We start from the raw sequence: 18,421 nt of genomic DNA, 5'->3' as shown, positions 1-18,421 counted from the left end.
GTTAAGAAGATATTATAAACAATGTTATGCCATTACATTTGAAAATTTAGATAAATACTAAGTTCCTAAAAGATGTAATTTATCAAAATGGACACAAGAAAAATATGAATCTTAGTCAAATAACTCTTCAACAAATAAATCCATAATTTAAAACCTTTCCATGGGAAAAATCCCAAGTTCGGAGGTAATACTCTCAGAAAAGCATACATGCACCAGTATGGAAGCACAAGAATGCCCTTTGCAGCCCTGTCTATACTAGCCCTAAACTGGGAAAAACCCAAATGACCATCAAGAGTAGAATAAAAAGACAAAATCGTGTCACATTTATAAAAGGTAATACTATCCAGTGATGAAAATTTATAGACTACATCTATACACAACAGGGGTGAATTTTATAGGTACAAGGTTGAGTGAAAGAAGCCACGCATGAAAGAATACATATTGTAGAGTCACAGTTGCATGAGGTCGTAAAAACAGGCAAAACTAGCATTTAACACATATTTTGCTGGTAAAACTATACAGAAAATCAAGGATATTTTACCATGGAAGTCAGGATAGTGGTTACCAGTGGTGGGGAAGGAATAAAGGAGGGAAAGAATGCTTCTAGAATGCTGCACAGTCCTGTCTGTGGACCTGGTAATGGCACTGGTGTGGACTTAGTGATAAATCATTGAGCTATAGATCTCTGCTGTGAGTACTTTTCCATAGGTATGTTTTATTTTTCTGTTTAAGAGGGGATAAAAGATAAAGAGAAAGGAGGAAGGAGGAAGGGAGGGAAGCAAGGAAGAAGGAAAGCAAGAAGAATGTGGTGGGCCTGGAGTCTAATACAGATAAGGAGTGGAGTGTCTTCAGCAATCCTCTTGCTAAACACACTCCACTGAGCATGGACACAGCAAACTCAAATGTGCAGAAGAATCAGGCAGGCCCTTTATGAATGAGGTCATGTGGGGAGGCTGGTGGTGGGAGGGGGGAAGCCCATGGATCACTAGCATCTAATACTCTGGCTCTGGGTCCAGAAAGACACTCTCTGTTGTTGCAGAGATGGTGGCCAAGTGGAGAGTGTGTGCCACCTGTCAGAGGGGCAGCTACCACTCGGGTCCAGAGAGACCAAAGATACAATCCTGCCCCATCTCCAATTTTTCGAGTTGAGCTAAAAATCTGGATTTCTTGTGATCTCCTGTTTCTAAAATGTTGATAACCAAACCAAATTATGTTAAATGCCACTCAGGCTAAACAAAGCCCATCTTACAGTACAGATGCGGCCTAGGGGATTTGGAGACCACTGGGTGAGCCTCTCAGAATTCAGCCTGGAACCAATTCAACCCAGGGTCTGAGTTTCTCCAGCAACTCCCAGGGGCCAGCCAGTGGACAACCATCAGGTGGGGTGGGAAAGGCTGGATGAAACCTCACTCCAAGATCTGGAGAGCCAGAAGGGCCTCTGGGACTTAGGATCCAGGCAAAGACCAGAGCCCCAAAGCCCGCATGAAATGAAAGCTGAGTTAGGAGAAATGAGGAAGCCAGAAGGAGTTTCCGAATTCAAGAACTCCAAAAATAAACCTTTGCCTTTTCTCTTCTTACTTTAGCTGCTCTTGATTTGCTTTTATTTATTATTATTATTATTATTATTATTATTATTATAACAATTCTACAGGCAACCAGACGTGTGAAGCAAATGAAGCAACTACAGATTTTCGTGGAGCTACTGTTGTGCTCATTAAAAGCTCTGCTCTTAGCCCATTGGTTTCAAAGGTAAGTCCCACGCACACCTTCCAAGTGACGCAATCATGGATTCAGACCACAAAGCCAAGGCCACGAGCAACAGTCCTTGTGCCTCATCTGCCTTGGCCCCTCGTGGCTGCCTTCCAAAAAGTGCTGGAGTAGCAGAAGCAGCTAGCCGCATGCCTAAGAAGTGGTCAGCAGTTGGGAACAGCTGGAGAGAGGAGGGCCAGTGAGCAAATATCAGAATTTAGGAAATAAGCCTTTGGCTGAACAAAGTTCACTGTTGTTTTCCAAGAAAGCAGAGCCTGGCTGAACCACCCCCAGAGAACAGGGCAAGGAGTGATAAACTGCATGTTGGCTCTCAGCTTCCAAAGCGCCGTACGCTTGGCCACCCAACAGTGACCAGGGCTAGCGCTGCTTCTCTCGGGGCAGAAGGTAGGCGGTGGCTCAGGGTGAAAGGGGAAAGATAGACAGGCAGTCAAAGCAAGACCAGGCTACAGAAATGGGGAGCAGGATGAAAGCAGAAACAACAAAAAGGCTTTTCATCCTTTCCACGTGTTGTACAAATTTAAATTAATCTCCCATGAACTGTTCCATCTTGCACCTTTAGAGCTGTTCAACCTCACTACCTTCTAAAGTAGTGAGCTCTCCTTTCCTAGTAGAGTTGGAGCAGAAGCTTACCTATTATCTGTCACGAATACTGTTCAGAGGAGGAGAGGTTGGTCTAGATAACGTCTGATTCTCAGAGCCGTAATTTAGCACAATTGGATAATCCTGACAAGTGAAAGCCTTTCTAAGTACACACGTGTCACTCTTCGGTGCTTAGACAAATCAGATTGTTTGCAAATAGGTCTGATTATCTGCAAATTAGCTGATTGAAGTTCTTAGGTATGAAGCCGGGCTTATTTTAAGAATTTAAGTTAATTTGGATAATAGTTTTATTGAAAAGCAGTGAGTTCAAAAACAAGTGGAAATGAGACGGCTTTCCTTTTTTTTTAACTCGTATATTTTTCAAATCGTTTGTGCTAGACCATCTATTCAGAAAAGTTCTTTGTGAATGAATTAAATGGTCTTGGGAGGCATTATTCCTCAACTCAATAGGAGTATTCTTATTTATTTAACAGCATATTAATTCCTATGCTTTACATGTTTGTACCCCTACAACACCCAGCCTTGCAGCTGGAGCGTAATAGGCACTCCACAGATGTTGGCTGAATGAATCATTTGCAAAGATGAAGCACATAAATTGTCCACTTCGGCGGGCCAGCAATAGTAATAGCATTGTGAACCCTTACCACGTGCTAGTAACTAGGCCAGATAAAGGAATATAGATCATAATGGTCTCTACGATGTGGTTGCTATGACTGTTCCCATTTCATAGATGACTCAGGAGAGGCTGGTGAGCTGCGCAGCTTGAGGATTCAAGGCCGGGTCTGTCCCACTCCTGAGCTAAAGCTCTCAGCCGTCTTATTGAATTGACTCCGAATCCTCTGCTCCATGTATATATTTTCAAGGGGAGCCTGTGGTGTGTTCAGCAGATGGAAACTGCAGTGCCACCCCGCCCCGCATAGATGGACTGCCTGCCCGAGAAGACCAGCTCCCCCTCCATGTATGCACAACCTGCCTCCCCAGCTGCTTCTGCTCTGGCCACGCAGGCTCCCCTCCCCCAGGCCCTTTGTTCTTCCCACAGCTGCTCAGCAAATTCCTTGATTTGAAATTACGATCACAGGTTGGAGTGCTACTTAAAATAATTTTGCCAAATGTTCCATCTCTTTGCGTTGATGAATATAATGGATGAAAATTTAAAGAGAAAAAATTTAAGGATTCACTTTGTTGGAGACCAAAAAAAAAGAAAGAAACAGAAAAGAAAAATCATAGGCTGCATCCACAGCCTTCCTTTGGACACCTGAAGGAATCTCTCCCAGGCTGGACTTGTGCAAGCTTTGGCCTGGCAGGGAGAGCGGGCTGCTGGCAGGCCGGGCCAGCCACAGATGGAGGGGGAGCAAAGGTCAGGGCCGGTGTTGGGTTTGTTTAAGCCAGAGGCTGTGAGTCCGAGGCGGATTGGGGGTAGACCCTTGGTGTCCGATTTCCAATTTCCTGTGTGAGTCACTGATGGGCACTTCTCCCCTGCCCCACCAGCCTTTCATGCACACCACTCTGCAGAACAAAGGCAGGCCAGAAGACACATAAATAACCCGGACAGGCCAGGTCTTCCTTCTCCAAGGTAGATTGCTCTGCTCTGAGGGGGGCAGGGCCCAAGGGCAGACCCTGGCATGTGACCCCAAGGTCACGTGAGGCCAGGTTCTGGAGCTCCCCCACCCTGTGGGGCCCTGGACCAGGAGGCAGGGGCTGGCTCATTGCTCAGGCACCCGCCTCCAAGGAACCCCGTAGAAGGGCCGTGATGAATCCAAACCAGGGGCCTTGCATCACACCAGACTCTGCCACCTTGGGTGGACTCCCTCTTAAGACATTTCCCTCATTTCCTGAGGCTTCCTCTGTGCTGGAGAAGTAGGGAGGAAGGGATGAGCAAATCCCAAGCATAGAGACAGTGCTGAGAGTCTCTCTCAAATTTTCCAGAGCCAAAGGGCGCCTGGGTTGCTCAGTGGTCAAGCATCTGCCTTCGGCTCAGGTCATGACCCCAGGGTCCTGGGTTCGAGTCCCGCATCGGACTCCCCACAGGGAGCCTGCTTCTCCCTCTGCCTGTGTCTCTGCCTCTCTGTGTGTCTCTCATGAATCAATAAATAAAATCTTTGGGAAAAAAAAATTTCCAGAGCCAAAACGTGCTCACAACTAGGAGCTTCCACCGGCAGAGCCCCATGGCCAGGCCTGTCTCTGAGCGAGGATTCCAGGAAACCAATAAAGAACACTTTCCTGCAGGGCCACCCCAGAGCAAACTGCTCCCTGAACATCTGTTCTGCCGCTCTGTAGAGTCCTGCCATGCACGGGAAGCAGCCCCTGCTCTGGTGACAGTCTCTTTATCTGGCACTGTGCCCATCAAGAACCCAAAGGTGTTGCCTTTGGCTGTGCTGAATCATAATAAGCAGGCCTCGTGAGCCTAAGGGCAGCTCCATGTATTCCCCCCCGCCCGCCCCCCCAACGATCTCGCACACAGTGCAAAGCACTGGCAAGGAATGATCACTTCTGCAGGGAGGCCCTGGGGGTGGCAGACTCAGGACAGTTCCCAGACCCATCACTTCCCTGCTGGGTGATGTGGGGAGGAGGCTCCTGCCCTGTGTTGAGCTTCAATTTCCTAATCTGTGAAAGGAGCATGACTCTGTGCATTTCCCCAGGTAGCTGCAAGGGTTAAATGAAGCACACCATTAGGAAGCAGGTGTCTCCAGACCTATTTGCCCCAAAACTAGAAGAATAGCAGGGCAGGAGCACCCACCTCCAGGTCAGGATGGAATGGGAAGGAGCCTTGACATACAGAAATGCTACAGCCTCTGTCACACTGTCAGCCTCCAGCTTTGCTCTAAGGCCCACTTACTAGCTTGTCTCCAACATATGACCCCCCAGCCCAGTCCAGCTCAGTACAGCACAGCCCCATGGCAGCTCCACTCCCAGGCCCACCTCACGGGCTCCAGGGGGACACAAGCAGAGCCAGCCGGGCCCATCTCACTACATTACCTATGGACACATCTCTCTCCCTGTCTCGTCACTCTTTTGACCCCCAAGGAATTTCTGCCTGAACACTTGGCTCCCCAGCCTCTTTTGGAGGAAAGAAATACTGTAGGTTCCTTTAATGTTGGGCCACACTGTCTCCCTTCCAGCCCGCTCACCCAGTGTACACCAAGAGGGCACAGGAGGAGTGGCTGCCCCATGAAAGGAGGATTTTATCACTGATATTCTGTAGAGTTACTGATGTGTGGCAATTAGAAATTTAAAAAGAAGTAAACTCTTTAGAGACAGTGCACTTCTCATGGCCACACCAAGGCATAGCCACCCCTGAACCCCTCACCTCTGGTGTGATCCCCCATCTCCTTTTGCTCCTGATGTTTTTATCACAGGATGTGATCTGCACCCTTGTTCACTTCTTTGTTATGGGAGCAGTTGGAAGAGAGGCTTGTTAGAACTCATAAAAGTGTGTTTTCCTTCTCCCTCAAAGTTATGCTTGGGCCCTTTGGGAAAGCAAAGAAACCACTCATCTCCAGAGATCATCACAGATGTATGAGACGGGTCCTGGGCGCCTCCTTTTTCTACTTGTGTGTTTTTTTCCTTGTCTGCAGATCACAGAGTTTAATGAGGAAGTGCTGACCACACAAAGGAGAGGAAGCCTTCAGCCCCGACCACTCCCCAGCCCTGCGTCCCCATCACCAGTGAGGTAAGAACATTCTTTTATTCTAGTCCTTCCAGGGCAGCTCCATCCACTCCTGTGGAAACAAGCAGGAGAAGCACAGAGGACGAAATCACATTTTGTACCTGGGGCAGGTGACTTCCTAGAGACACTTCTGGAAAGCAAACGCAGAAGAGGTATTCCAACAGTCAAAATGACTTAAGTCATACGTACTCCCAACAGCTTGTATACAAAGCATATACTCCATTTCACTCTCCCTTCTGGCCCTTCACACACACGTCCTTAAGTAATAACCTTCGGGAGGGAAATAACTTTTTATCCCCATTTTACAGATAAGGAAATTGAGGCCAAAGAAGGAAAAGGTTTGCCCAAGTGGTACAGGCAGTGAGAAAGCCTAGGCATTAACCCGGCTGAAGCGAAGGTCCCTCTTTACTGGATCACAGAGCTCCTCCGAGGGGTCCGACTGGCTGTGGGTTACCCTGTTTGGAATGCCCTTCAGCAAAGGGTGTCAAAACCACCTGGTCAATAGGGAACGATCCCCTTCTTGAAAACTTGGAAACCGATCCTTCCAAAGCAAATTAATTTCCAAACCTGGGGTTAATGATAAAGCTGGAAGAATGCAAAGACTCACCGTTTCCCTCTCCTCTTTTATCAACATGTGACTTAGATTTTCTAGAACTATATCCTTCATGGTAACTTATTAAAGAGTAAATCAAAGTTTGCTTTAAGAGGAAAGCAAATACATCCAACTTTCCATAGGATGCCGGACCCCGAGTCCACTTCCCGGTTCCACTGTTGACTTAGGGTGTAATCCCAGATAAGTACCTGTGCATTCATGGCTGAGGCCAGAGCCCTGGCATCAGTGACACCTGCCCCTCCCACCCAAGGTACTGAGACCCAGAGATACTATCTCCAGGGGAGTGTGGTGCTTTGGAGGGGGAACCCAGACACAAGGTGAAGACACAGGCCGAGGGCTCTACATGCATGCAGCAGCTGCTTGTCCTCATGTCTCTCATGGCTGGGGAAAGGGTCGCTATGTGTCACATCGCCAATAAAACCCTGCTGTTCTCTGGCTCTTACCCATAATTATTGGGAGTGAGGTGGGAAGGGCTGCACTTTTGGACTCAGATGGCAGGGAGGATAGGAACAAAGTTGACAAGAGTAAACTTTAATCACACAGCGGGCATTTTCAAGGAACAAATAAAAATAGCCAGAAGTGGGTCAGTGCCGATACTGAGGTTAGTGACCGGAAATTGGGGCAGAGTCCTGGGGAGAGGAATAAAGTTTTATTTTACAAATACCAACTTATACTCTCCTTCCAATCTGATTGCCTATTTTCCCTTTACGGCTTCTCCTTTCTGGCTTTTGGACACACAAGAAGCACACGCGCGCAGAGTGAAAAGAACAGTGTGGTGTTGAATCCTTGCTCCATCATCTCAGTCCCAAAGCTCTCTCCTTTGTCCTGAGGCTGAAGCAAAAAGATACTTAGAACTCATGGGAGACGCAGGCAGAAAGGAGAAATGTAATAACACACTCGACCTGTCTTTAAGGTTTCTATAATGTCCATGCATATTGATTAAAGGGGAAAAGACAGAGAAACAGAAGACCAAAAAAAAAAAAAACAGAAGAAAACTCCTGAAGTGAAGGACCTGTTCCCAAGCAGGCCCCCAACCCCCATGCCAGCAACTTCCCCATCACTGCCCGCCATGGCCCTGTGACATCCCGTGCACCAAAAGCACAGTAGACATGCACATGTGCACTCATACACACACAGATGATACACATGCACACACACACATGCCCAGCGCTCATGTACATACACAGTTACACACACGGGACTCATATACACACACAGTACATGCAGCATACAGTAGACATGCACATGTGTAGTACCCATGCACGCACACAGCATTCATGCACACACACGGTAGTCACGCACACACACAGCACTCATGCACACACACAGAGCTCATACACACACACAGTACTCATGCACACACACAATACACATACACATGGTACACATGCACACATACAGCACCCAGGCAAACACATAGTACCCATGCACACAGCATTCATTCACACACACAGCACCCATGCACACACACCACAACACCTATGCATAACCCAGGAAGTAGCTCTTGCTTTCAGCATCACCTTAACATTTGGGCAGTTATTAGCTCCCACACTTGGCAGGATTACATTTCCTTGTGGCCCCAATGACATGATTGGGGCAGATATATTGGGCTTACCAAAGAAAGAGAGAGCAGCCTGACATGCAAACATCCCAGGTAGATCATCGGGGCCCAGACAAGGGAATCAGTAAAGATGGGTTCGTTTGGTGAGACTCGGCATGTGACACTGGTAATTTACTGGAACAGTAAAATACACACTTCTTCCTTATGTTATCTTCTTTGAATTCACTGAAAAATGAAAGGAACTCGTGGGCTGGGCCAAATAGCATAGATAACACGTGAGTGTGTGTACATACGTACATAGATGCATGCACACATATGGATATGCCTATGTGCTTATGATGTGTAACAAAAAATACAGCCACAAGGATTTTGGGAGGAATTTGGGTGTGGAAATGGCTTCTACCTGTTTGCCTCTGTCTCCCCTTGACAGAGAGCAGGAGCACCGGCCACTTAAAAGCATGTCCAGCCCACCAAGCTGTCCCCACTGAATCCCCTCCAGGGCAGACAGGAGAACCCCTTTCTGAAGTTTCTTGTAACACAGAGTGTTTCCAAGGCCTAGGACAGCCCACGCATCTAGCCAATGGAGCTTTCTGTGCTGTGGTCAGTTAGCAGGGTCCCCCCGGAATGGCATCTGTTTTCATGTTTCCGAACAGAAGCATGTATATACTGGGAGCTTCCCCGGAGACCACCCCAAGCAAGCCTCTCAGTTGGCCGTGAGACAGTTGGGTTTCCAGAAGGACACAGCATTTACCTGGGCTTTACACTCCCAGAAGGCGGAGGACACAGAGACATTCCAGAGGGTTTAAAAAAAAAAAAAAAAATCATACAGTTTCTAAAGAGCTTCTCATTATGAATCCAGCTTCACAAGCAGATTCATCAGACACAGGCTCACTGAAAAATGTGCCAGGATGGATGCTTTTTTTTTTTTTATTTTTTTATTTTTTATTTTTTTAGCTTGGGGTTTTCAGGGTGGGATTTTTGAGGAGTGGGAGGGAAGCTACTAAGTCAAGATGAACTCCTTCAGAGCACGGGCAAAATTCCCTTTTCAATCACCGGTTTAGAGAAAAGAAAAAAAAAATGACAAAGTCACACAAGAGAGGAAATGAAAAGGGAAATTTTTAGACTTCTCATCCGTCCAGAAAGCCCCGGGCCTGTTTCAGAGGCCGGTCAGGGCAACTGTCGGGCCTGCGGTCACCGCGCTGCAATCCCAGGAGGCCTTGCGTCACCGGCAGCCTATCAACAAGGAAGTACGATCCCTAACCGCGAGCCTGCTTCTTTTCGAAGCCCGCATGTTGCTTTAGAGGGGTTTTAAACAAGAGACTTTCCTGTTTTTGCAACCTGCGAGTCCACAGTCCGTACAGGTTACTCAAATTACCTTATCGCTTAGAGCAACCCCTGGCATGAATTTCAAAACTGCTTACGGCAGCCCTCCCCTCCCGGACACGCGCGCCCGTCGACTCACCGAATCCGCATTTACAGTGTCGTGGTGCCAACTGCTGACACAGAAGAAAAACACACTAGTTATACATTAAGCTTTACGGTTAAAGCATCTGTGCCAGGCCCCGTCCAAACAGCATTTATTCACCGACCAGAAGGCAGGATAACCACAGCGTAGAAAACCCAACGGGAGCGGCTGTGCAGCCAGACCTGCGTGCCTTAATCCAGCCCCGCTATCCTTTGTGCAAGCGCGTACATGCGAGTGCAAATGCAGTGTCCCAGATCAGCACGATTCAGGGGGAAACAATTAGATTTATCATAGGATGTGCAGCAGCAAATCTATTGGAAAATGTTTTCACACAAGCAGAAGGCATCCCAAACCAACTAATAAGGTTGCTGGAAAATAAATGTAAAAAGGCGTGGGCTGAGGACTCTATGGGACCGTCCGATTTAAATCCTCCGTGGTGGGCGGAGGCAGACTTGTTTTTCCCTTGAGCAAATAAAAAGGCTCAGATTAAAGAGTGCACTGGAGAACTGATGAACTGAAGCCACAAACAAACGTCTCTCTTTCCTGCTCCGCAGCAGCTCAAGAGAGATGTGCCAAACCCAACAACTGCATTTGATAGCCATCTCCTGGTTTAACTTTGACCCTGGCCAGTGGCCACTTGGCGTTGCTCAAGCAATGCCTGCAGAATCCATCCTGAGCTCCCTTGCTAGAAGCATCCACCTTCACAGTTGCTGAGCTGAAGTTAGCAGAGGGCTTCCAGAAGGTGGTGCACGTTCTGCTTTCAGGAGCTGCCCAATCGGAGCAAGGATGAACAATTGGTGACCTTTACTCTGCAACGAGCGCTGGTGACCTCGAAGCTGACTTCACAGAATCCACATGGCAATCATGAATCTAGCAGACACTTATCTAACCTCACACTTTTCTGTCTTTTGGGGTTAGAATCAACACTTAGCTCATCAAAAAGACATGCACCGCCCCAAAAGAACCTGCTTTCTGTTTGTGGATACTGGTATTTTGTTTATCTTGTTTTGCTTTTCTGCATTCCGAGCAATCTGCTAGCACTGCAGTGTTGAGATAGTCACTATAAGGCCATCATGCTGTGATTTTTATGATTGGGGGAAGGTTCTTGCAAAATATTAAAGACTCTCTTATGATATGGTAAGTGTGAATGAGGTGACACACCAAAGTGTTAGAAGTAACTCTCTCAAAGATGGTGACTGGCCTGTGGCATAACATAGTGCATTCATGGGGGACAATGCAATTAAAAAAAAAAAAAAAAAAAAAAGAATTCCAGAGAATTCCAGACTTCCCACACAGCTGGGTAGGTATTTTTAATTTTAATACTTGCTGGCAAATAATCTACTATGCTTGTATGGAAAGAATCCTATTCTTCAAAAATGTCTAAAAATAATAAATTTTCTTTCCTCCTTTGGAAAAGCCATAACTACAAAACTAATAATTTTTAGAGGTGGGGGAGAAGCAGAGGCAGAGGGAGAGTGAGAAACTTAAGCAGCCTCCATGCCTAGCACCAAGCCCAACTCGGGGCTCCAACTCACAACCCTGAGACCGTGACCTGAGCCAAAATCAAGAGTCGGACGCTTAACCAACTGAGCCACCCAGGTGCCCCCAAAACTAACCTAAATTTTGAAGAGTTTTCTGATCCCTTCGGACTGTGAATATTTAGGACTCTTAGGCCCAAACTTTCTTGCCTGACTTCAGCTGAGTTTACTGGACAGTTACCCAACCACTCTCTCATTCTGGCTGTGTAGACCACAGTTCTATGCACTTTCTCCAGAGGATAAGCATTGCCCAATGAAGAAAATGTTGCCTCTCCCCTTTTACACCATCACTGACACCCCATCCCCAGGCCTGTGCCACCAGGCCCGCTTCCAGGACTGCATGTTCCCTGTGATCCTGTGCCTTCCAGCTCAGATGCCAACAAGGGCACTAGGTAATAAGTACTTTTGACAAAGGATCCTGCAGCAAGTCTTCCCATCCCTTACAGAAGTTCTCCATTTGGGGCCATTACCAACCCCATCCATTGAGCCCAACAAAGCACAGAGGAAAATAACACATGTGGGCAAATATGAGATGTCACCATATATTTGTGGCTGTTAAAGTTCTTCATATTGTCAAGTGCTCACTCAATTCCATTATTTTAAATAACAAAATACCCCGAAAGAAATTCCACCAGTGCTAGTCTGGTATGATCACAGAGGTTGCCTGGAAGACTGATTTAGTTTTGGTTTTGGTTTTGGTTTTGGTTTTTAAAAAAAAATATTTCAAAGTTATTGTAGTTATTCCTGCAAGTATTAGATATTGTAAGTACGTCTTTTAAAGCTCATTGGGGAAAAAAAAAGTTTTATTATGAAAATCTTCAAACATATCGGAAGAGCATATAGCAAAATGAAGTTCCTTATGCCCTTCATATAGATGAATAACAACCCAGATTTTTCCAAATTTGCTTCACTTGTTCCTCTTTTGCCTTTTTCCTTTTCCTCTTTGCTGAACTATTCTTTTTTACGATTTTATTTTTAAGTCATCTCTACCCCCAGTGTGGGGCTCGAACATACAACCCCAAGATCAAGAGTCATATGGTCCACCAATGGAGCCAGCCAGGTACCCCCTCTTTGCTGAACTATCTTAAAGAAAATCCCAGACCTCGTGTCATTTCATTCCTTCGTATGTTAGTATGCGTCGTTAAAAATGTGTGCACATTTCCTTATGTAGCCCCAACCTCATTAAAATCACATTTAAAAGCAGTAAAAATAAATAAATAAATAAATAAATAAATAAATAAATAAATAAATAAATAAATAAATAAATATAAAAGCAGTACAAGAAGTTACCTTTATGGAGATCACTTGAGATAACATTTCCAGTGACCACAATACATACACTCAATAGTACTAAATCCCAAAGATATATGGGTGGCAGCGGGATGGTGTATTCTGGAAGACTGAGAGAGATCACTTTAAAAGGGGCTCCAGCTATGATAAAGACAGATGATGACAAAGGGTCTGAATAATAAGTTTTTTTTTAAAGGCAACATTTTTAAATAAGTATATTTATGAGTATCATTTTATATCTGCACATAATTAATTCAATAAATTTTATAACTAGAAATTTGACTATTTCACTCGCATCATTAAAAGAATATATATTCAATCTAAGCAAGAAAACACACAGACACGCACAAGACTTGTAACCTGCTCATTGGGAAATGGGACACAGCCTCATATTTGGAGTTCCAAATAAAGGAACTTCAACCCCTTGCCACCAGCCCCTGTCAAGCCTACCCCTTCTTATCAGCAGCATTTCTTGAGTGTCTCCTCCATCCCAAGCACTATGCCAAGCCTTGAGTACATATGCCCCTTATTTGTATGCCGGCCCGCAGAGAGAAGACCTACTGTCCTCTCCGTTTTACAGGGGGAAAATCTGAGGCTTCGAGAAAAATGAGTTATTTCCCTGGGGAGATAGAGACAGAACGGATATGGCACTTATTCTGATTGACACTGCTGAGTCTGCAAGTTCTTTTCTCTCTCCCTTTGCCCAAGCAGTCACCGCGGATCCACCCTGAAGCATGTAGCGACGTCAAGATTTCTATGACACCCTCAAACGAAGGAGAACCAGGAAGCCGAGAAGAGGGTTGAGCGCCTGCATGATTCACAGTATAGCCATGCCTTCATTTTGTGATCACTGAATCGTTTCTGGCTCTAACAGTCTGGTGATGAACAGTAGATGACACAACCAAATGGTGTAAGTCCACTAGGATGACAAAATGAGCCAAAGCGTTTGCAGACCGGGTTGGCTGCCTGGGCAGCTGGGTGCACTCGAGCTTCAGTGCACTCTTATTGTTGTTCATCTCTCATGACAGGACATCATCCTATTCGGAGTTCCTAACCCCCTGTGTTAATTCTTCTCTGCCACCTCTTCTGGTATTCACTCCCCTGTAAGACGAGGAAAAGAAACGCCACCAAGGCAGCCCTGCTCGGGCACACAGTCCAGCACACGCAGGTTTGTGCTGGATGTAAAAGCAAAACAAGAACTGTGGGGCGATCTCCAGCCACTCATTCAACCTTCACTGCAGTTTCTTCATCATTAAAATGCAATATTTGAGGACCATGCCTGAAATAGCCAAATAATATTATCCAATTAAGGTGAAAAGCACCATATAAATGCTACGGAGGCTGAGACTTAAATAGTCACATATGGTTTCAGGAAAAGCACTCCAGTGCATCAGCTAGCAGTAAAAACAGGCAGGAGTGAAATGATCTGGCTGGAAATGAACTGCAAATTGATAAACATTTAGTTGCTAATGCCGTGTTTATTATTTTTTACTAGGATAAAAATTAACTGCGCGGCCTTGGCCAGAAAACAGATTGAACTCTACCATCTGGGTAGTGGAATCAGTATCTCTTTAGCGTCCGGTTACGTACAGGTCACCGCTGCCAGCTCCGATTTTATTTGTAAATAGGCCCTGGGTGTCCGGACAACAGAACCAGGGGAGGCTTCTGGGAAGCACAAGCAAACCGGCCAACGCACCAAATGCGCGACTCTCGAAAGGGCGCTTAGGCAGTAGGGCCGCCCCCCACCGCCCCCCACCGCCCTCCGGGTCCCGCAGTTCCCAAGAACCACGTCGCGGCGCCTGCGATGGAAGGGAGGGCGGCCAGCGCGGCCGGAGGGGCTGCGGGGCGCGGGGGCGCGGGGACCCGGGGGCGCGCACGGGGCGGGGCTGGGAGCGGGGCCTGGGGCGGGGCGGGGCGGGGCCTGGGGCGGGGCGACGGCACGGAGCCCGCGGCCGCCCCAGCTGCAGATGCCGCGCTCTCCCCCGGGCCCTTTTCCATCAGCTTGCAAGCAGCTGGATCAATTTACGCTAGCTGCAGCGCCCAACACAAGCGCGGGCTGAATTATTGCTCATGGAAATCCCCTCTGTTTCAGGGAATCAGGTAGCTTTCCAACTCCCAACAATTAATGGTCCTTTTGGTCCAGAGAGAATACCAAAAAAAAAAAAAAAAAGGAAAAAAAGAAACTAAACAAAACAAAATAACAGACTGCAGGCTACAGGTTTCAAAACAATCCGTTTGGTTTCTAGTAAATTAGAGGGAGTGGGTGGTTGAGGTACCGAGTAATGTTATCCTGTACAGTGTGGTCTTTGACGTCAGCAAGATGTTTCTCTCCCCCTTCCCTCCTCTTTGCCTCCTCTCTCCTTTCCTTGTCCACACCCTCCTCTTCTTCCTCCCGCCTTCCCTCTCTATGTCAGGGAGACAGATGACATAGGGGAGCTCTGGAAAATTACTAGTGGATGTGCGAGATAGCTCCCAGGCTCCAGTAATTCCCACATTTTCAAAAATGAAGGCTATGGGGGAGGGGGCCGTTCAACCACCTTCTAAATTATCGACCAAAATACATGTGACTCAGTGAAAGAAAAGAGAAAAAGCCTGCTGGAAAGCTAACAGTAACCACCACTGGCTCTGCATTCCACAGCCCTCATCTTGCCCTATTAGCAATTGTGTCCCAGGGAGCATTCTTCCTGTGGCGAAGAACACAATTTTGTCTCCAGGCAGCCTGAAATAGAATCCCGGAGAGCATGTGCTGTAGATCCAGGGGCCTCAGCCTGGGCCGCTGTGCGCTTTCTCCTCGCTCCCCTAGACCTCTTTCTCTACTCATTAAAGACAGCAACAGCTGCCCTCATGTCAACACAGAACTATCTAGAACAAGGGTTCCAGGGCTAACATCTGTAGCCTGACCCTGCAATATCTTTGTTTCCCCTTTTAAAAATTTTGGGGGGCACCTGGATGGCTCAGTGGTTGAGCGTCTGCCTTTGGATCAAGTCATGATCCCGGGATCCTGGAATCAAGTCCTGCATTGGCTCCCCGCAGGAAGACTGCTTCTCCCTCTACCTATGTCTCTGCCTCTCTCCCTGTGTCATAAGTAAATAAATAAATAAATTTTCTCCACCTCATTGTTTGCACAAAGGCAGCCTGGCCGCACCGTGGCAGGAATCCTGTGGGTGGCCACGTAGGGAGTGCTGGGTGGAGTGGGCAGATCTCTGTGTGGCTCCTCATTACCATATAGCTTCAGCAAGACAACTTGGTTTCCCAAATGACCCGACTCTGTCATTTTACACAGGCATCCCTTTGAAAAGAGAAATCTGTCCCAGACCTTGCATGATGGAAAGTGGTTCCAAGTAGTGTAGGGTAGGGAGCAGGCCCCGGGGTACATATGGGCCTGATTTTCTCCCTTGGGCACGTGGTGGCTCCTCCCTCCTTCCTCTCTGCTCTGATCTGGACAGCAAGGGCCTCGGAGGACCTTAGAACAGTTCACATTTTCTAAACCAGAGCCTCCAAATGCTCTGTGCAGGCATGAAGGTCCCTTGAAAAACACAACACACTGGTAATGAAAAAGGACCTTAGAACAGTTCACATTTTCTAAACCAGAGCCTCCAAATGCTCTGTGCAGGCATGAAGGTCCCTTGAAAAACACAACACACTGGTAATGAAAAAATGCACATATAAGAAAAGCAAGTGAGATCACACAAATCTATTCCGTAATTCGACCTGGAACCTGAAAAAGAGCATTGCATTAGTATGGGGGGCGGGGGGGGGGGGGGGGGGGGGGCGGCGACGAGGGGTGTGGTGTATGGGAGTGCCATAGGCAGATAACAGCACTTGGGCAAGAGCTCAAGCTAAATCTTTAGCATAAGTGTTAGAAGGATGGACGAATATGCCACTGAACGAGTAAGAGGAATTAATCTGTTCAGAACACAAAATGAAAAGGAGACCAAACTTTCTGGGAGGGGAAGGATGAGGTGGGGGCCTGGCTGCTGGAAAAAAACATTTGGTTTGAAGGAGAACAGACCTCCGAAGTGCAAACACAAACCAGGAGTCTGACGTAATGATAAGTGACAATAACGACGTTAGGGGACATGTATTAAACACACTCCATGTGCTGGATGCCTCACGTGTCTTGCACAAAACCATCTTATTTCGTTGTCCATGGCCACTCTGGGGAGGTAGGAAGGAGCTTGAGAGTACATGGATTCTTTGGGGCACCAGGGAAGAGAATTCTGGATCTGAAGGATTTAGGACACCTTAAAGCAGACGTATCCAATTGAGAGCAACCCACACATTTCCTCAAAGTTGGTCAAAGTGGGTCCTTTTGCTATCCTGCCTCCACTGTAGCTTCTGCCTCCATTGATCACAGAGGAGAGGGGACACTTGGACTCCTTCTGACTTATGGGGCAAAGACCCCTAAGGGAATAACAAAGTCCCATCTCCAGGGAGCAAAAGCTGATCTACCTGCCTCTGCTCTGCCTCAGAAACACCAGATGCTTCAGGGAAGCCCTGGTGGGCCTTGCCTGTGCTCCCTCTGGAAACACCCCTGGTCCCAGCCTTGCCGGGTAATCTCTGGGCCCTCAGGGAAGCCCAATCCAACCTCCTGGGACATTCAGGAACTCAAGTTAGTGAAAGTGATGCCAAGGGGCCTTTCCTCAGTGGGTCTCCAGGGGCCTCTCTCACCCTTGAGGGAGAAACAGGGAGCGTGGTCTTCACCTAGTTGAAGTGTCTGTGCCTGGACCCTCTCATTTGCTAAATGTAAACATGCTCTCCTTCCAAAGTCGTGGCAAGGATCCTCTCCGTTTCTTTCTAGCAGATCGCCCTGATGCCACAGATACGCATTTAATAATGCAGTCCTGCAAGGGCATAATTTTAAATCTTCATGCCTCATGTAAAACATTTCCCTGGGAGCAGTAGGTTGGGGCGGCTGGAGGAGTAGCTCCTGCTTGAACAGTTTGTTTCCTGCTGATCACCAGGACAGAGTGGAACTCTGGTTGTCAACCTGAACTTCCTTCCCGCTATTCCGGCATCCCAGACCTCCCGCCCCTGCCCGCACCCCGCCCTCATGCCAGCAGATTGGACTCTGTCACCAACGCTATCACCGCCCCCCCCCCCCAATCAACATTCCATTAAAAGTATGGACTATCAGCAGGTTCCGGAACACTGCTCTGCAGCTCGGCAGGTGTGTAATCTACCTGAACAAAGGGACAGAACACTCAGCCACTGCCAGGTGGTTAAGCAAGGGCTTTGTGAAGCTGTTTGGCCAACGGCACACAACCGTGTGCTCGTGTGATGGGGGCAAAGATGAAACAGATGCCCTAGTGTCCTCCTGACAAAGCAAGTTGCCAACCTCTGCTAAACAGACACCCAATCATGACCTCTAATGTCCCTGAGAGGCAGCACACGTGATGGCCAGTGCATGCTCTCCATAGCGAGAGATGCCCAGTTCTGAACCAGGCCAGCTGGACTCCTGAGCCTTGGGCTCCTCCTCTGTAAAATGATGACAACAATCCCTCCTGGAGGGGCTGATACAATGCATATAAAATATCAGACCTATAGTGGATCTTTAACAGTTGAATCTCTAACACCCCAAAATTGTTGGTAGCAACAATTTTCACAGTGGCTTGGGACTAAAGACCATAACAGCTACTATTTTTATCATCCATAGATGCTAAATACATTATCTTGACCCCCACCATTAGCCCTGAAAGGTGGGCATTATTACTCTCATTTTTCCAAGATCTGAGGCTCAGAGCAGTTAAGTAACTTGCTCAAAGTCATACAGCCAGATAGTGGCCAAGAGATGGCCTACAGCAACATAATGCATCCTTCAATGGCTGCTGGCCTGATGCATGCTTCCTTGTGCTGTCTCTTGATGCAGTCAGTGCAAGTGGAGCTCAGGTCTCATTGCAGGAGAGCACAGTAAATA

At 47.3% G+C, this 18,421-nt stretch overlaps 2 long non-coding RNA genes across 4 annotated transcripts in view; one reads left to right on the top strand and one right to left on the bottom strand.

Moving 5' to 3' along the window:
- The window catches only part of LOC111095431, a 28,594-nt gene extending 14,253 nt beyond the window's left edge, over window positions 1-14,341 (bottom strand). Inside the window, exons 1-4 of one of the 3 annotated variants that reach the window (XR_005357750.1) lie at window positions 9,674-14,341; window positions 8,963-9,444; window positions 8,266-8,436; window positions 7,156-7,481 (exon numbers count right to left, since the gene is read on the bottom strand). This is a non-coding gene — a long non-coding RNA (uncharacterized LOC111095431). Of the gene's footprint in view, window positions 1-7,155; window positions 7,482-8,265; window positions 8,437-8,962 lie in introns of those variants that run through there. The other 2 variants (XR_005357749.1, XR_005357751.1) reach the window with 2 other exon arrangements.
- LOC111095430 lies at window positions 1,802-13,777 on the top strand. The gene is made up of 3 exons (XR_005357753.1): window positions 1,802-2,154; window positions 5,946-6,040; window positions 13,216-13,777. It is a non-coding gene; the product is annotated as an uncharacterized LOC111095430 (long non-coding RNA).
- Window positions 14,342-18,421: the final 4,080 nt, after the last annotated feature.

The sequence above is a fragment of the Canis lupus genome, chromosome 4, assembly GCF_011100685.1.
Source record: "Canis lupus familiaris isolate Mischka breed German Shepherd chromosome 4, alternate assembly UU_Cfam_GSD_1.0, whole genome shotgun sequence".
Classification (NCBI taxonomy): Eukaryota; Metazoa; Chordata; class Mammalia; order Carnivora; family Canidae; genus Canis; species Canis lupus.
This window is presented reverse-complemented; position numbering and strand designations above follow the sequence as displayed.